The sequence below is a fragment of the Strigops habroptila genome, chromosome 3 (assembly GCF_004027225.2).
Source record: "Strigops habroptila isolate Jane chromosome 3, bStrHab1.2.pri, whole genome shotgun sequence".
In the NCBI taxonomy this organism is placed as follows: Eukaryota; Metazoa; Chordata; class Aves; order Psittaciformes; family Psittacidae; genus Strigops; species Strigops habroptila.
In genome coordinates, this window is record NC_044279.2 from 38,242,036 (window position 1) to 38,259,651 (window position 17,616).

General features: G+C 39.8%; 1 protein-coding gene across 1 annotated transcript in view; it reads right to left on the reverse strand.

Moving 5' to 3' along the window:
• PTPRR (protein tyrosine phosphatase receptor type R) overlaps positions 1 to 17,616 on the reverse strand; it is a 145,395-nt gene that overhangs the window by 73,417 nt on the left and 54,362 nt on the right.

A 17,616-nucleotide genomic window follows, 5' to 3' on the forward strand; every position in this document is an offset into this window, starting at 1 on the left:
GCTATAACGATGAGTGGTGTTCCTCAGGGGTCAGTGTTGGGATCAGTGCTGTTTAACTGTCGTGGGATTGAGTGCGCCCTCAGCAAGTTTGCTGACAACACCAAGCTGTGTGGTTCGGTTGATACACTGGAGGGAAGGGATGCCATTCAGAGGGACCCTGACACGCTTGTGAGCTGGGCCGATGCCAACCTTAAGAAGTTTAACCAAGCCAAGTGCAAGGTCCTACACCTGGGTCAGGACAATACCAAGCACAAATACAGGCTGAATGGAGAATGGATTGAGAGCAGCCTGAGGAAAAGGACTTGGGGGTGTTGTTAATGAGAAGCTCAACATGATGCAGCAATGTGCACTTGCAGCCCAGAAACCAGCCATACGCATCAAAAGGAGCATGACCAGCAGGTTAAGGGAGGTGATTCTCTCCCTCTATTCCACTGTTGTGAGACCCCACCTGGAGTACTGCATTCAGCTCTGCGGCCCCCAGCACAAGAAGGACATGGACCTGCTCAAGCAAGTCCAGAGGAGAGCCATGAAGATGATTAGAGGGCTGGAATCCCTCTCCTATGAAGACAGGCTGAGAGAGTTGGGGTTGTTCAGCTTGGAGAAGAGAAGGCTCCAGGGAGACCTTAGAGAAGATTCCAGTGCCTAAAGAGGGCCTATAAGATAGCTGGAGAAGGACTTTTTACAAGGGCTTGTAGTGATAGGACAAGGGGGAATGGCTTTAAACTGACAGAGGGGAGATTGAGATCTGATATTTGGAAGAAATTCTTCACTATGAGGGTGGTGAGGCACTGGCACAGGTTGCCCAGAGAACCTGTGGCTGCCCCATCCCTGGCAGTGTTCAAGGCCAGGCTGGATGGGACTTGGGGCAACCTGGTCTAGCAGAAGGTGTCCATGCCCATGGCAGGAGGTTGGTCCCTTCCAACCCAAACCATTCTATGACTCTATGATTATGTGATAATTCTCAGCAGAGACCAACTATCTCACTAAAGCATTTTCTTTCCCTGTGTTAGCATCATAGTGAAATTTAAATGTTTTCTCAAGTTCACATCCTTCCTGTGACGTCAGTGGAATTTTACCTGGGAAATTATTTAGGTTCAAATCTCTTTCCAAGAAGACCCAGGTGTGGGGTCTTCATGTGGTGCCTGGTGGCCAGTACTTCCATGTGGTACTTTGGGGTCCCTTTCTTTGCTTCAATGTGTCTTTTGCAGACAATATGTAGTGGAGAAGGAAGTGGAGTATGTCAGATGGTCCCAGAAGACTTCCAATACTTCTGGCAACTTCTGACTTAGGAAGTCAATAAGTTCTGACTAAGCCAGTTGACTTGAGCTGAAAAAGATTATTTATTATAAACTTCCTATTTAGAGCCATGGGCCAGCTTGCTGCTTTGAGGATCCAAGCAAGAATTCTTTCCTAACCAGAACTGCATAAAGAGAATTGAATACCCATGGGTCAGACATCACACTGGGAATATGGCTATGGTCCAGAAAGGAAGGCAACCTTTTTCTCAAAGAAAAGCAGCATCACACAGTTTGACTGTTGTTCTCTATCAGTAAGGATTTATAAGTTATGATGTAAACCCATGAAAGATTTGCTTTCCTTTTCCACTGCCAATCTGATCTGTCCTTCAGTACTGTTTTTAATTTTTTTCCCATTTTCTCATTTTTTTACACTAATGGAATTGTCAGATCTTGACACATCAACTGAGATCTGCTCTTACCACACAGCTGAGGTTTAATTCAGCTGGAAGTATTACAGGATTCTTAATTTTAAATTACCCTTTCTACCCTGGCATTTTCAAAATGAAAAATCTTCTCTTTGCTTCTTCTTAAATTAGACAGACAACCTTAGTGGTTACAAAATTGATCCAGCTTTTCCACTGAAACAGAGAACTGTCTTGAGAGGGGATACATGTAGATCTAACAGATCTGAGCACCATTTTTTCTGTTCCCAGACTGGCTTGCTCCAGCCATGGCACGTCTGGGCAATGCAGTAGACAAGAATTGGTTTGAAGCTGTCACTACACTGAAATTTGACAGCCTGGTCTGAGGATCCTGGGTAAATGAGAAAGGAGGTTGTTGCTGAAGTAGGAAGGCTGTCATGAGCATCCCTAGAGATCCATCAGGATGGCATGAAGAGTGCGAAACTGCTGACCCCGAGTTATGGGGATAATGCTAACTGTTGTTACAGAGCAAAATTAGCGGCATAAAATCAAAACACATTCACTTAAACATACTTGAGCCAGGGAGCAGATCACATTAATGGAGATGTTAAATAGTGTGTTAAGAGCTCACTGATAAAGACACAGAAATGAAACAGCCAGAAAAATATCTAGCTTCGGATGAAACAGAAGATTTTAAAGAGCCTCTAAGGAGGTAATAAATTTTTATAGATTTAGTATGCTGGGATCATGGTTCATCATATCCAGGGACAACAAAACGTGGTGAAACTCCATTATCTTCAAAAGAGCCACATTTTCTTCTACCACATCTCAATTCAGCCCACTGTGTCCTATAACAAATAGTCATAAAAGGCTGCACTCTGTGTGTGTGTGTTTCTGTAACAACATTCTTGTCCTTTGTGGTTCTAGGGGAAGCCTGAAGATCACAGGACTTGCTCTGTTGTTCTGAACTTAGCCTGCTGAGAAAGCTCACGTGGCATCGTAGCTGGAGATTTCAGGACCCTTTTAGGAAACCTCCTAAGTGGGTGGGAAGAAATCTGTCCTTAAGCCTCATCTCAAGGTGCTTCTTGTGCAGCATTAAAGACTTTTTTGTGACTGCTCATAAAAGAAAACTAAAACCCAAGAAGTATCTGAGGAAGAAAAAGCTCAGATTTTTTATAAGAACCTTGCCTTGCTGTCATTTGAAGGGATCTACTTCTTAATTGCTGGTGTTAGTGTGAAGCTTAGTAACTCGGCAGTTATAGTAAAAATTCAGTAAGAGTAACATAGGCCACCTTTTTCTACATCAGGCAGCACAAGAGAGTGTATTTACCTCTTTCTATAAGAGAAAAGTTAGCAATCCTGATTCTGCCAGTTTAGGAATGGGATTTCTAACTCAATCAGTGAAAGGTAATGTATAGAAATGCTTGATCGTACCCCAAGAGCACCTGCTTTAGAGTGAGCAGCACATCACAAATATGCTCTGTGCTCTCTATTACCCCCTTACTTGTACTGGATTCATAAAAGCATAAAGCAGGAGTGGAACGGACCAGAGACACATCAAGTTCAGTATCCTGTGGCCAACTCTGTATGCTTATGGAAAATGATAGGAACCAGGCAAAATTACACTCTTTTACTCTTCTGATAAGTTCCATACTAATTCATGCCTACTCAGCGCTAAAAGGCAATGGGTCTCCTCAATTACATGAATTTTATCATACTGACACTATCAAGATCTGGAATGAAGGCAACACTTGGGGGCATTAGATTCTCAGCTCTGGCATGTGCACTCCTGAAGGTGACAGAAATTTAAGTCTGACCTGAGGGTCTGGTACAAAATCGCCTTTGCAAATTCTTAACTATGACAATTTTTGTTGAGAAAAGTTAGTCAAAGAAAGAAAAGAAAAAGAAAGAAGGAAGATAGAAAAGAGGAAGAAAAAATAAAGTCCTGATGATTCCTATCAGTAGAAAACTTCTAAAACATTAATAAAATTTAATATTATTATATTATATATTATATATATATAAGCATGCCATTATACTGATGGCATGCTTAGATACTGTGTTGACTATAATCCATATAGGTAAGAGATTAGCATAGAAAACTGGTAAAGGATGAATTACAAATGCAACAATGCCTGCACATTAGACAAACAATATAAACTACCATTAAGAGAATCACTTTTAGAATGGAAACCTGTCCAGCCATTTACAGATTATAATTACACAGAAGAAATCATCAGGTGTAGTCTAACACCACCTGTGATAAAATGTTAAATTAACCCCTGCAAAGTAAATCCACAGAAATAAAGAAAACAAAGAGTTATGTCTTACCGTGTTCCCCTAGTTGCTCCTTTTGCTTTGGAAAAGAAACGGCTGAAGCATCCCAGTTACACAGCGCTAATAATTTACCCTTTGCTCATCTGCAGTGTTTATCATGGATTGCAACCTGCTCCCAAAAGAGTTCACAGTTTTGAATCCGCTATTGCTGTTGGCAATAGCAACTTGTTAAGCCTCGAGGTGAACACCCCGGAGGACCCATTTCCCTGAGCAGTTACAGACCTGGATATTGCAGCTGCAGTGACAGTTTCTAGGTGTATGTGATCCAAGTAAAACGGTAGTTTGAAGGGAAGGAGTTTTCTGCTTGTAGTGGAAAACTTGGGAAGACAGAGTTCCAGGAAAGGAAACTCAGCACAGAAAAATGCCAAAGGCCATCCACACCTGAGATCCTACAGGGACTTTTTTACAAAGATTTTCATGTTAAAGAAAAAGAAAAACAACAACATGAAAGGGATGAATGTGTAATACACTTTCTGAAATAATATTTTTAGAATATTACAATAAATTATAATTTGCAAGTCAAATTCTGCTTCTCAAGAAGCATTCAGAGATGACTCCTTTTCTTGTCTTTTCCTTATCATCAGCGATATCCTTTCTGCAATGACCCTCAAATATACCATTCCTTTTCTAAACACTGGTTACTGCCCTCTAAACTCCTCCTGACCCCACCACTACAGGTGTTTTCTTAAACCTCCAGCTAACCTGAGTATAATGGTAGAAAAAAAAATCAAGAGGAAGGTTGAAGTAAAGTCTTCACAATACTTTTATGAACAAAGATTAAAAGTAAATCAGCAAATTATACATACTAGGAACTTTACATATTTAAGAGCCATTGGGCAACAAGTTCTATTTTTGTGCTACAACCAAAGAAAGTTTACTTTAAAAATGAAAATAAAAATAATCACTCCTATTTCCTTAGGCCAAACAAAAGAGAAAGCTCAGAAAAGAGTTGTCTTACCTGCCTGTGCTCCACTTATTTATTTACAAGAAAGTCACCAAAAATGCTATAAAATGGTTTTTGTGCTAAAGCAAATACTGGACTGTGGTCGGGCTGTGGGTCCCTCCACCTGAGCACTCTGCTCTGCTGCCTGCACAGTGATAGTGTCTACAACTCATTAGTGTCACCATGTTCCATCTTGTCACCCTCACCAAAGAGGCTCAGTTGTACAACCAAATAGGATGTATTAGGAGTGAAGGTGAAAGTGTTGCAGCTGTATTTGTACAGTTTGGGCACAGGACTAAAAAACCTCTGCCAACAAATTGTGAAAATACCTGCATTTTCTCTTTTCTTTCCCTAAACACATCAGATTTGCCTTCCTGTTGCTGTTCAGTGATTTGAGATTGCAGCTGCACTGGGCATCAGGTTCGCTCCTTTGGCTGGCTCAGGTACCTAATACACATCCATAGAAGATTTTGGCTTTTATAATATTATGTGTCATGTGTACAGCAAGTTTAGTGTCTCATGTAGCCCATGAATCAAATGGGAGCTGCATGTCCTCAGCCAGCGTTATGCAACTAGAACAAAGCATTTTGCCAAGACAAGTGCCACTCCAAAGGCACTTTGCCTTAAATCAAAGTGATGTTCACAGTGGCATTCCTTCCTCTCCCATTTACCTCTCCCTTTACCATGGTATTTTCTCCAAGAGGAGAAACCTGCTCTTTTATGAAGTCCACATTAAACTTTGAATTATGTCTGTAAACTAAGATAAAATTCTCCTGAGTATAAAATCAATTATTCTCAGTAATTAATTAAAGGAGCTTCATGTTTCTATGTGTTAGCAGTTGCCTGCAGTGACCTACTCAAACTTTGATACATAATATATTTCTGCTAAAACACGATGTGACTGGAAATATAAATCTTAGGACATTTAAGTAATTCTAAGGTCATGGAGCTATTACAGAAAAAATTGTGAGGGGGATTCATGGCTGTTCTACAAAAGTACAGTGAAAATCACCTGAAATTGTAGAAAAATTACAGGTGTATGCTTGAGTTTACAAGAACCAGTGAAAAGCATTGAGAAATGTTCTGGACCTGGAACATGCTTCTGTTTAAGTCATCCATTATCTAGTGAGGAGACACAAGGTTGCAGAATATGCAAGTCTGCCCAACAGTTCCAAACTTCACATGTAGCCTGCGAAAATTTAAGTGTGCTTGTCCAAAAACTATTGGGGTGGTGAGAAAAATAACTTGAAATTGGTTCTGTATAAACATTAAGGAAAAGAGATGCGAATGTGATACTTTTATTACTTCAGTCCTGATTAATCCAGGGAAGCTTTGTATATTTGGATGCTACTTTTCAAGATACAGCATTGTACATCTCACATTTTTACTAGAGAAAAAAACCCACATCTTTGACGGAAAATCTTCTTTAAAGTAAGCATACTATTTCCTGGATTTATGCATTTCTCATATAGCATTAAAGAACCATTTGGCTCTTGATCAATTTTTCATGAAAGCATATACATTTAAAAATTTATGCATGTTATGAGCTCTCTGAAAGAAATCAAACACAGAAGTAACACTAATGGGAAATTTAGGGTTAATCTAATTAGTTAAGACAGCTGTATGGTCTCTCCCCATATTGATTTTTGAGTTAATGTTCATTAAAATATGAAAAAAATCAAAATTTGTAAGAGGAAGCAGTCTTTCATACACTGCGAATAATCCACAGACCTTTTTACCACAGGAAGCTGCTGAGGCCAAAAACTGAACAAGAGGTAGAAAAAGGCTGGATGCTTAGATAGATGTTGGAAGTCACTAGTGTCCCTGAAAACTGTAGAAGAGATGCTACAAGTCTTGCCATACAGTGGAAGCCAAACCTTCTAACCATTGGAAACAAAGACGAACCCTAGTGCAATAAAAGGATAAATTTCTCAGTCTGCTAAGAGAAGTGTTGAGTGCTGGACATCATCCTGGACTAGATATAGGTTTCACATAAGTTCTGTTTGCATGTGTAGGTACCATCTGAGGATCACATACCAGCTGCATCGCTGACAATGAAGATGCTGTACCAGGTGTTGAGGTGAGGTCAGGGCACTCCGCTGGCATCCACAGTTCAGACTGGCAAAGCTACTCTGGAGGTGGGTGAGTAATATGACTAAACTGGTTTGTCTCAGCTATGTGACAGATTTACGCTTCTTTTTGCAGGAAGAACTAATTTCTCAAATGAGATCAGCTGATTTGGAGCTGATTTAACCACTTCTGTAGGAAGCACCACCACAAGAGTGAGAAATGCTCCATCTGTGAGGTCTGGCTTTTGTCCAAGATCCTCTTGCTGAACTCTTACATGCACTTGGGCACATGTGAGTCAGTCAGCTATAGAAAGACTCTATGACCTTCATGGATGATTAAAGTGTACATGAATGCATTCAGCCTATTAAGGATAAGGTTTGTTAATGCTTGTCTTCAAAAGGCACACTTTGATTTCTATCAGTCCTATGGTTTGCATTAACCTCTGGGCTTGCAGACTCCTAGCAAAGATAAGGGTCAGCTCTTTCAGTGTCATTTGACACTATTGTGTCACAAGGTAATGGGGATTTACTGATCACATCTAATGAGAACACACAACATAGTCTATCTTTCTTCTGAAGGAAATCTCAGAAGGTCAGTTATTTCATTCTCCTTGCTTCTGAGTCATGTCACTGGGTCACTCCTGTATCACAGTGTGATGTATTTACTGGGGTGACAGTCTGAGACTGTGCGTTAGACTGTCCCCTCAACGCTCATTGTACTCACTGCCCTTTACCTCTTTCCTATGGTATCATTAATGCATTAATCATGCATTATATATTTGGAAGTCAGAAAATCTGTACAGCTTCCAAACGCCTGATATAGTATAGATTGTATGAGGCTACCACCCCACGGCCTGACCTCAGCAGGGGAATAACCTTATCCAGAGCCCAGTGAAGTTAATAAGACTTATTTCTGAATCAGAGGGTTGCAGAACCCCATATCCTAAATGCCCATGGGATGCATGCTTGTCATTGTTGAGGGGGTGTAAGAGAAGGGAAGGAAAAGTTATCTGTTGTCTGTGGGACACAAGTTCAGCACAGTTTCGTCATGAAATAACACCTGAGCTCCTGAAGATCTCTCTATTGTGGGTGCCCTTTGAAGGGGGAAGGAGTGAGGCAGGAGGCTTCAGTAATTCTGTTGAACTTTGTGGCTGATTTTCTAGAGCTTCTTTGGGACAGAGGGAACTTTCTGCTTCACCACCTTGTGCCTACTGAGGGAAGGAAACAGTTTTCTCCTGCTTGTGGAAGTATACTACTCCTTTTTAAAAAATTGGTCACAATGATACTACATCTATCTTAAAAATTACTAATCTGGGAGTATTTGTAAGTAATGCAAATGTAGGGATAAGAAGCCAAAATTTTGCTGTGCCTCTGGCTTTAGCAAGTCTGCCTCAGTTATTCTGCCTCAGTTCTACGTCTATAAAATGCGGACAACTGCATTTGACTGTTTCATGGGATTTTATATATTTCAGTAAGAACATGGGGGGCAGATATGCAAGATGGAACTTTTCAACTTCTTTTACAGAAGTTGAAGAAGTTCTTTCACAACATTTTAACATTGCCCCCAGAAGTTACTTCCTGTCTTTTGTAATTTGGTACTGCATTTGTTCAAGGACTGAGATTTACTTCATCATAAAGTATTTCAGTTTTCTTAAAATAACAGCTGAAGTTCATTTCAAGCTCCAATAGTTTTTTAGGCTTTCTTCTTCCTCCATTCACTTCTCCCTGCCCTCCTCCCTTATGGTAGACAGTTGAAAAGGACAAAATGATGGAAAAGCACAAGGACAATACAGAGAGGTAGAAACATGAGGAGAGCTGGAAGAGCTCATCTGTACACCATTTCAAACTTTTTGTTCTTTGAGAGGCATGTATAATGAGCGCCATAAAATTGTCCTATCTGTCCTAATTCAATATTAGCAAAAAAATTATTCTTTCCATTACAAAAGAAATGCATGGTGCTATTATGCCCGGTACAACTTTTATGCACAGCATGACTGTACCAGTCACATCCTATTTCATCATCCCAAAGCCAGCTGTAATCCTCAGAGCAAACAGACCCTTTTGAGTCTGTTCAACACAGTGCTTTATGTTTGTTTTTTCTGTCCAATTATTAAATCTCTAGGTAGAGTCAGCATAAAGCTCTAAATGTCAGAAAACCATCATTGTTTCTGCACGCTCCTTTTGTAAAACCCTCATTTCAGCTAGTTCTACGTTTCAAACAACTCTTAGTTACTGAAGTTTGAATTCCTGTTCCGACTTTGTAAAATGATCCTCAATACATCAAAATGCCTCCCAGAAAAATGACAGGCATAAGAAAACCCATCCTTTTCATCTTCAGAATTTTAAATTTAGTTTGTAGCAGACATATATAGTTATACGTATATAAGCTTACAAGCTAATGAAGAACAAAACTAGAAACCTAAACCAATACAGCGACTTCCACATCTTTCAGGAGCTGATGTGGCCAAAAGACTCCCAGTGAGCTACTCTCCATAGTAACCTTTTTCTTTGCTTTGAAAATCAAAGGAAGATTTCAGCACTGCTGACGTCCTAGCTTCCTCATGCATTTATTTTCAGAGACAAATTTTACTGGTAGTTTCAGATGAGCAAAATCTGCCTGAACACACACAATGGCAACATTGTAGAAAGAGGCAAATGTTTTCCATTTTTTTTCACATAATCACAGTTCTCTGCAGTTCTTGGGAATAGGGAGAAGAAAATTTGAAATACATCGGGGGGGCGGGGGAGGAAATGCTTAAGATATATTTGACTCAAATGGAACTGAGATTTTACATGAAAGGCTATTCTTATATGATTCCTGAATACAGCTCGTATCCCACGACAGTCAGGATTATTTGTCCAACACAGACAAGACTTCCAATCTAAGAAGCCGTTCTTACACCTCAGCTCCTGAGAGATCAGAATCCCATTTTTGGGAAACAAATGTCCAACAACAAGGGCTCTTTAGTGTGATGCAATTCACCAGTATGTTTTGGGTTTTACCTTCTTTCAGCCTTTTAGCCCACTGAGGTTTGTTTACAGCTATTATTGTCACCATAATCACAAATTATTGGAATAAAAGTTGTCACACTGATTTTCCCCTACCTAATTTAGCACTCCAAATCCACATGAACTGAGTGCAGACAATACAAGGCAGCCTCATAATTTCTGCCTTACATTCCTTTTTCTATTATGAACTTGAAAAAAAGTTAAGCAAAAATTGAGCAAAATTCCCGGGGACCTAAGTTTCTTAGACAAAATTTGCATTACTTAGGGTTTTATCCTGTCACAGGTTCAGGTGACTGGATATCTCCTTTGCCTCAAAGTTTTAGCAAAACCATTAATGATTGCATGTGAATCCTATAAGCTCAAACAAGAAAGCAGGTGAAAAGACAGTCTCATGATTTTGGCAACTGTCTCAGGATCTCTGACCTCCTTGAATGTACTAATACTGAATGTACTTCAGGGGCTATGAGGTATTCCCTTTCTCCTGAGCAGCTGGGCAGAAAAAGGATTTTCCTCTTCTGTCTAGTACTGAACAGAGAAAGCACAAGGGAAAACACTAGCATCAAATCTTCAAAGGTTTAAGGGGAGTTTTATCTCAGTGACTCCTGTTAATGCTAATAACAATATTGTATTTTTGACCAGTGGCTCAAGATTCAGGTTTCAGGCTTTGGAAGTGTGATATATATACTGTGTCTCAAATGACCTAATATAGGACAAGATTTCTGACTCAACCATTAGGGAGAAACATCTAGGAAATGGTTTCCAGGTTAATTTGGGGGACTTCTCTTTAGAGGTAAGTCCACTTGTGAGGTCAAAGATGAAGAAGTTGTGTGGCCTTATATTATAGGATATTACTGCTCTAAAATGAGTGGGACAGAGCACAATTCATGGGTGCTCCATTCTGTCTTTTATGTTTAGAGTCAGAAGAGCACTCTGTGTTCATGTTTTTTAAATGAGCAACACAGCTGTCAAAGCCAACCTCAGATGTTTAGAACGAGTAAAATGCATTTTTTCCCTTTTATACTCAGAATTGATCACTCTTAGGATATTAGAAACAGTTTGCATGCGGTTCTCTCATTCTAACACATACACAAAAGCAAAATAATTCTTAATCCTTTCAGTAGGAAATAGCAATAGCAAATTTGGTGGGTGAAGTTTCCTTTTCCCTTTTTTTTCCTCCTTTTTTTTTTTTTTTTTTTAATAATATTCTTTAACCATACAAGAACTGATCTTCCAGATTTTCCCAAGTGACCACAAACTGTGCCATTTGTGTTTGGGGGGTACTCTTTCTCTGTACGAAGGCAGGGAGTGCACCTTTATGCAGACTTCCTGCCTCTTTCCTGCACTCTGGAAACCTGGGAAATTCCCAGTGATTCTGTGGCTGCTGCTCTGTGTGGGTAGAAAGAGGCTCCTGGGGAGAAATACTCAACTTCTCAGAAATGGAGTCTATGGCTCCAATCCAGAGCAATATCTGTGTTATCCTTGTCATATCAAAACACAAGTCCTGCAAATAATTGCAAGAGGGCTCTCCTAGACGCCATAAAAATCCCCAGCATACCTACCTTATTCCCCAGAAAACAGACACAGTGACAGCATCTATGCCTGTTAATAAAAGGCTGTATGGCTTCTATCTCAGTTGGTATACAGATAAAACTCAGGGCCTGAATTTATCAGTCAAGGTGTGTCTACTTCAACAAGTTCAGAAGTTTAGTGTAAAAGCAAACCAAACCAAAAAGCTGCAAAGCCTCATGAAAAGTGGAGGAACATGATTTAAATTTGTATATTTTAACGTTATACCTTTTTTTGACAGTATCGTGCAGAGAAAGACAAAAATTCCATGGGGACTGTGGCTAATGTTGTCTATTCTAATACACAATGTCTAATGAGAGCAACTGATTTTTTAGCTTATTTTGAGAAAATATCTCAATGATTTATCATTCACAAGGTCTTGTTCCTTTCAGCTGTGATAACACAGAAATCCATTTTCCAAAGGTTCCTAACTAGCAAATACTTCTGGGAAGAAAATCTGCTGACATGATCTCACTGAAATTTGCATGACTACTTGGGAGACACATGCTGTGCCCATGGCAAATCTGCACCCAGCCGAACACAGATACATCAGACCTGCACAACTGCTGGCCAGTGCACAGGAGCAAACTCAATGGATCCCATTGGTACTGGACTAAACACCCACTATACTCTCTAAGATGCAGATGTGAATTTACTGGAGTGCTTGAAAGAGCTTTAATTTCTGTGCTACCCTCACTTTCCAGCTCCCTGCTGTGTTCTCTCTTCTCTTCATGCAGTGCTAGCAAATCACATATTTTGGACTGCTCTCATGTCCCATCTATCACTCCTCCAAAGACAGAGAAGCCACAGTGGTGTGCAGCAGTCTAATGTATATATTATATCCATTCACCCTTCTATTGTCAGCTCTGTACAGCAGAGCTCCTCTCATACAATTCGAGGGTGTAGTACTATTATGTGACCCAACAGCTGGTCTGACACAGCACCAGAAGAGCAGTGTTCAAGGCCAGGTTGGAGGGGCTTGGAGCAACCTGGTCTAGTGGAAGGTGTCCCTGCCCATGGCAGGAGGTTGGAACTAGATATCTTTAAGGCCCCTTCCAAAACCCAAACCATTCTATGGTTCTATGATTTCTACTGTAACATTGCTATTGTGGCAGCAAGTTCAGCTTCACCAGAACAAGCTGAATTGGTTGTGCAAGAGCAATACAATTGCAATACAATTTTTGTGCTCACAGGATTTCTGGACATCCAGAAACCACCATTACTACTTGAGCAAAGCAGCAGGGTAGTGTGTTACCTCAATGAAAATGTGATATGTTACTGCTAACGTGGTAGCTGATTCCCAAGGTCATTAGGGTTGGCAGGGCATTAGATTTTGTCTATAGTAGTGGAGGAATGCTTGTTTTACAAGCTGAAACAAAGCTGAACAAAAATAATGGACCATAAAACAGAACAATCCCACTCTGAGACGAACAAAGAAACAAGATTAACTAAATGGTTTTTACAGCTTCTCGTTTCTATGATCTTTTCCCCATTAAATATAACATTCCCACAAAACCTTCCAGAAATCACATAATTAAATGACCAGAGGGAAAAGAGGAAAATAAAATAAAAGTTAAAAAAAATCAAAATTACCATTTTCTAAGGAAATTCGAGTGTTTTAAGCAAAGGCGACAGCAAGAGGAAGGTAAACATTCTTAAATATTCTCCATTGTTGTTGCAAAAATGTTTTGAAAATGTGATTTTTTTTTCAGTTATGTTTTTTTTCCACAAATTGGTACTTCAAGAACTGAGAGAAATAAAATGAGTGAAGCTGAATGTTATAGCTAAGACCTCTTTGCCCCCAATTCTTCATCTACCTCTTGTCACAGGATGCAGGGATATATGAGGGATCTATATAATTCTTTGTTCAACTCCATAAACATATGCTTTGTATTTGCTATCATCTTAGACAAAACCTACTCAGTAAAATTTGCCTCTGTCCATCTATACACAAGCCATTTTATCCTCCTATCAACACAGCCTGTCATATTTAACAGACCTATGTCTGTGTTTCAGTAACTTTCTGGTATCTTTCACTTTTCCGAGAGCCAATCAGCCTCTGCTGCCAGGGTCACATTCATGTGCATGACTTCAGGCATCTCATTTTCACCTGCCTTAACCATAGTTGTTTATAAGCCAACCGAAAGGAAAGCAAATCCCATTAATTCACTGCCAGCTACACCTGCAAGTACCTGAGGAGTCCCAGGCCTCCTGAGTTGCATTCCCCTGGAAGACAGTGCATGTGGGCAGCAGCTTTTACTGTGTCCTGCTAGAACAGGACTGCACAAAAGGGATTCTTTCATTACAGACCTCTGCAAACAGCTGTGTTAGGTCCCTGTGTTATGACAGAGCAAGGATGCAAGGAGAAGGAACATTTTAGTAATAAATAATAATTCTCAGCTTACATTTGTAGTTCCTGTCATGTGGGCACCCCAAAGGATCTGTCAGTGGGGATCAAGAATTTTCATTAGGTCTGAAGAAACAGAAGTTCACCATGGCAAAGTGCTTATCTTCTTACAAACATGAAGAAGCTACATAATGTGAACGCTATAAATAAAAATGAAGACTTGGGACACCCAAGACAGAGCTCTGGCCAACATCTCTCCCTACTTCATTTTCCAGGTTTTGGGGTTATTCTTTATATTTACGACTTATCAGTCTTCTAAAGTGAGACTATGATTAGAGATTCTAAGATGTAATCTTGCAACTAACTGTGAGGTTCTTAAATTTCATTGTAATGCTGTCCTCTGTCACCTGCACTAACAGTTAGTTCTAGATTAGACAGATCATAAAGCAGCTCATAAATGAGAAAAATGCATTTGAAAAAATCTTATGCAAAATGCAATGAATAAATATGAATTCCTTTCCATTTTTAGGAGACCAAATAGAAGTGATCTTCTACTTAAACAACCACTTTGTGATTTTTTGGAGTAAAAAATCCAAATCTTCATTCAGTGACTCAAGCTTTTCTAATTTTAATATTTTTGAGGTGATTTAGTAAAAGAAAATAGGATATACACCTACATAAGAAAGCTGACAATTTTTTGTCATTTAAAAATGTTTTTAACAAAAATTTTGTGCAAGAAAGAAGTTGCTACTTGACAGACTATATCCTTATGGAAGATAATATCTTTATGGAGCCATACCCTTAAGATATTTAGACACATCTGTGTATTCAAACTTCATGTACAATAGAAGACACATAGAGCTCTAATTGTTACTAGAGCATGCGGTTGTTTACTTTAGACTGAAGTAGTATTACATCTGGATATAAAGAGAAGCAGCGGTGCAGTTCTTAGTTCAGAGCTGAAATAATTGGAAGGTAGATGATGAGAGGTGGTACTAAGAAGCAGTAACAGTATGGCTTAAAGACCTGAAAAGGCAGAAAGAGAACTGGGAATTCAGATTTAATGTTATCAATCCAGTTTGCTTCCCCAGTGGGAATTCTACTCACGTTTTCTTCCAACATTCAGATTTCATTAAATAAACTTACTTAATGAAAGGGGTAATTTCACACGATTAGCGATATTTGCACTTCTGTAGTGACACTAATTTTGTGTTTCTGGGTATGAGTTCCCTCTCTATAAAAATCTTGTAAATCAGGGTTTCCTAAAGAGCCTCATAATGAATATGAATCAGGCTGGGGCTGTCCATCTATCCGCAGTGCAAACCCCATTGTGGGCTCTTCGAATTGTGGAAACAGTGACTGTGGCAGTGCTACCCCAGTCTAAGGCTCTTGTCTCACATATCCCACAGATCTCAAATGATAGTCTGCCCATGACAGCCCCAACTTGTAAGTGGTTCTGCTGAGTATGGCCACAATTAAAAGCCTCTTTAGTAGCAACAAAGAAATACTGTGAGCTACATATACGGTATGGCCCTCTAGGGACGCCTGCTGCACTGCTTTCAAATCCAGAGTGCTAACATCTAGACATTCCTCATTTATAAAAAAACAAAGTGCTTCCTCATGAAGCAAACTACAAAGCTTGTGAAAAGAATAGAAATAGAATAATAGAAATTATGTTTCTATGAGGAAGGCTAATTTTTATCCCTTTAGATAACCAGGTAAATAATGTAATGGGAAAAAATGTCTACATGAACTGCTGGCAATGGCTAAAGGTAGAAAAACTACCAATGGATATATAGGGCTGTCCTGGGTTCAGCTATAGCAGTCATTTTTCTCCTTCTTAGTAGCTGGTGCAGTGCTGTGTTTTTTAACTTTCAGCCTGGGAACGACGCTGATAACACTGATGTTTTTAGTTGTTGCTAAGTAATGTTTATTCCAACCAAGGACTTTCTCAGTCTCATGCTTTGCCAGGGAGGAGGGGAAGCCGGGAGGAAGCAGAGACAGGACACCTGACCCAAACTAGCCAAAGGGGTATTCCATACCACAGCACGTCATGCCCAGTATATAAACCGGGGGGAGTTACCCGGAAGGCCCAGATCACTGCTCGGGTCGGCCTGGGTATCAGTCGGCGGGTGGTGAGCAATTGTATCCTCTCCCCTTGTTATTTCACTAATCGTTATTATCACTGGTGGTAGCAGTAGTGGTTTTGTATTACACCTTAGTTGCGGGACTGCTCTTATCTCAACGCGTGGGAGTTACATTCTTCCGATTCTCCTCCCCATCCCTCCGGGAGCGGGGGGAGGAAGGGGGGGAGTGAGCGAGCGGCTGTGTGGTTCTGAGTTACCGGCTGGGCTCAAACCACTACAAGGGCCAATAGACTTAATCAAGTTTAAGCTTTTTAGTTTATTTATCAACAGGTTTGATACACATCAGATGGCAAAATTTTCATAATTACAGAGAAAAGAAAGAAGGAACCACTTTTAGAAATTTTTTTGAAGGATAAGAAAACAAGGGGTGATAGTTATGTGATGTATACTGTACGTATTCCATTCCAAAGGTAATCACATTGGATGCTGAAAGAGCAAGTAAAAGGATAAACCTGTAAATATGCTGTAACAGATGACCTCTTTCAGAAAGTTTCTTCTAGTTCTATGCTAGTTAACATCCTTATTAGAGGCTTGCTAAGCCACACAAAGTCATACGGAAGTTTGAAGATAACATTGAAGATTGAAAGTAGCTCAGAATCAGGGCATACTGGATAAACAATAAGGTAGGTCAAATGTGCTGGGTGATTCAGGTGAAGTTCACCTGAACATCATGTACTTAATACAGCTAAATTAAAGACAATACAAATCTTGGAAAAACATATGCAGTTCAGCTGCAAAGAAACATATTTTTAAAAGGAGTGACTCAGAAGGTGAGTCAAGGTTCATTACTGATAATCAAGTGAACAGATAACTGCCAGGACAACATGCAGGCTAAGGTTATGTGAATACAATTCTTACTCAACCTCTGAACCAACTGGAAGCTGTAAAGCCATGTCAGGTGGTAAAATTCATTTATTGTATCTTGGTAATGAACAGAGAGAACTACATGCAAGCTGTCACTTTCTACAATATTTTTCAATTCAATAATGTCTTGCTCATGCTGGTGATCAGGAGCACGGCCATGACCACACACATTCACATGTACATAGCTTCTATGGGACATGGTGATTTTGTAACTCTCCAGCTGCTTCCAGTTCTGTAAGCACTTATTGACTTCGTTTCTGCTAATGAGCTGAGACTTACCAGCTGAGGGTAAAACACCTGAGGGGCAACCTGCACAGACTGCAATTAACTCTTAGTTCCTGTTTCTGTTATTTAATTAGCAACATGAATTTTGAGCACTACACACACTGATCACAGAAAATACAGGCAATTACCACAAGTCATCAAACCCTATTTTCTAAATTACATGCCAAGGACAAATGATTTTAAAGTACAAAAATCATGCAAGCAAACTACTTTTTTAATGCTCTGTCTCTGCTGGATAAGCTTAAGAGTTCCTCACGTTAAATAATGCCTGCTTCTGTCCAAGGTAAGCAAACAGATATAACAATCTAATAAAACCCATTCTCCTCTGTGGAAATCTCAGAATGTGTTTTCCTACAATGTACAAAGAACAATGTAAAGATACAGGGTGC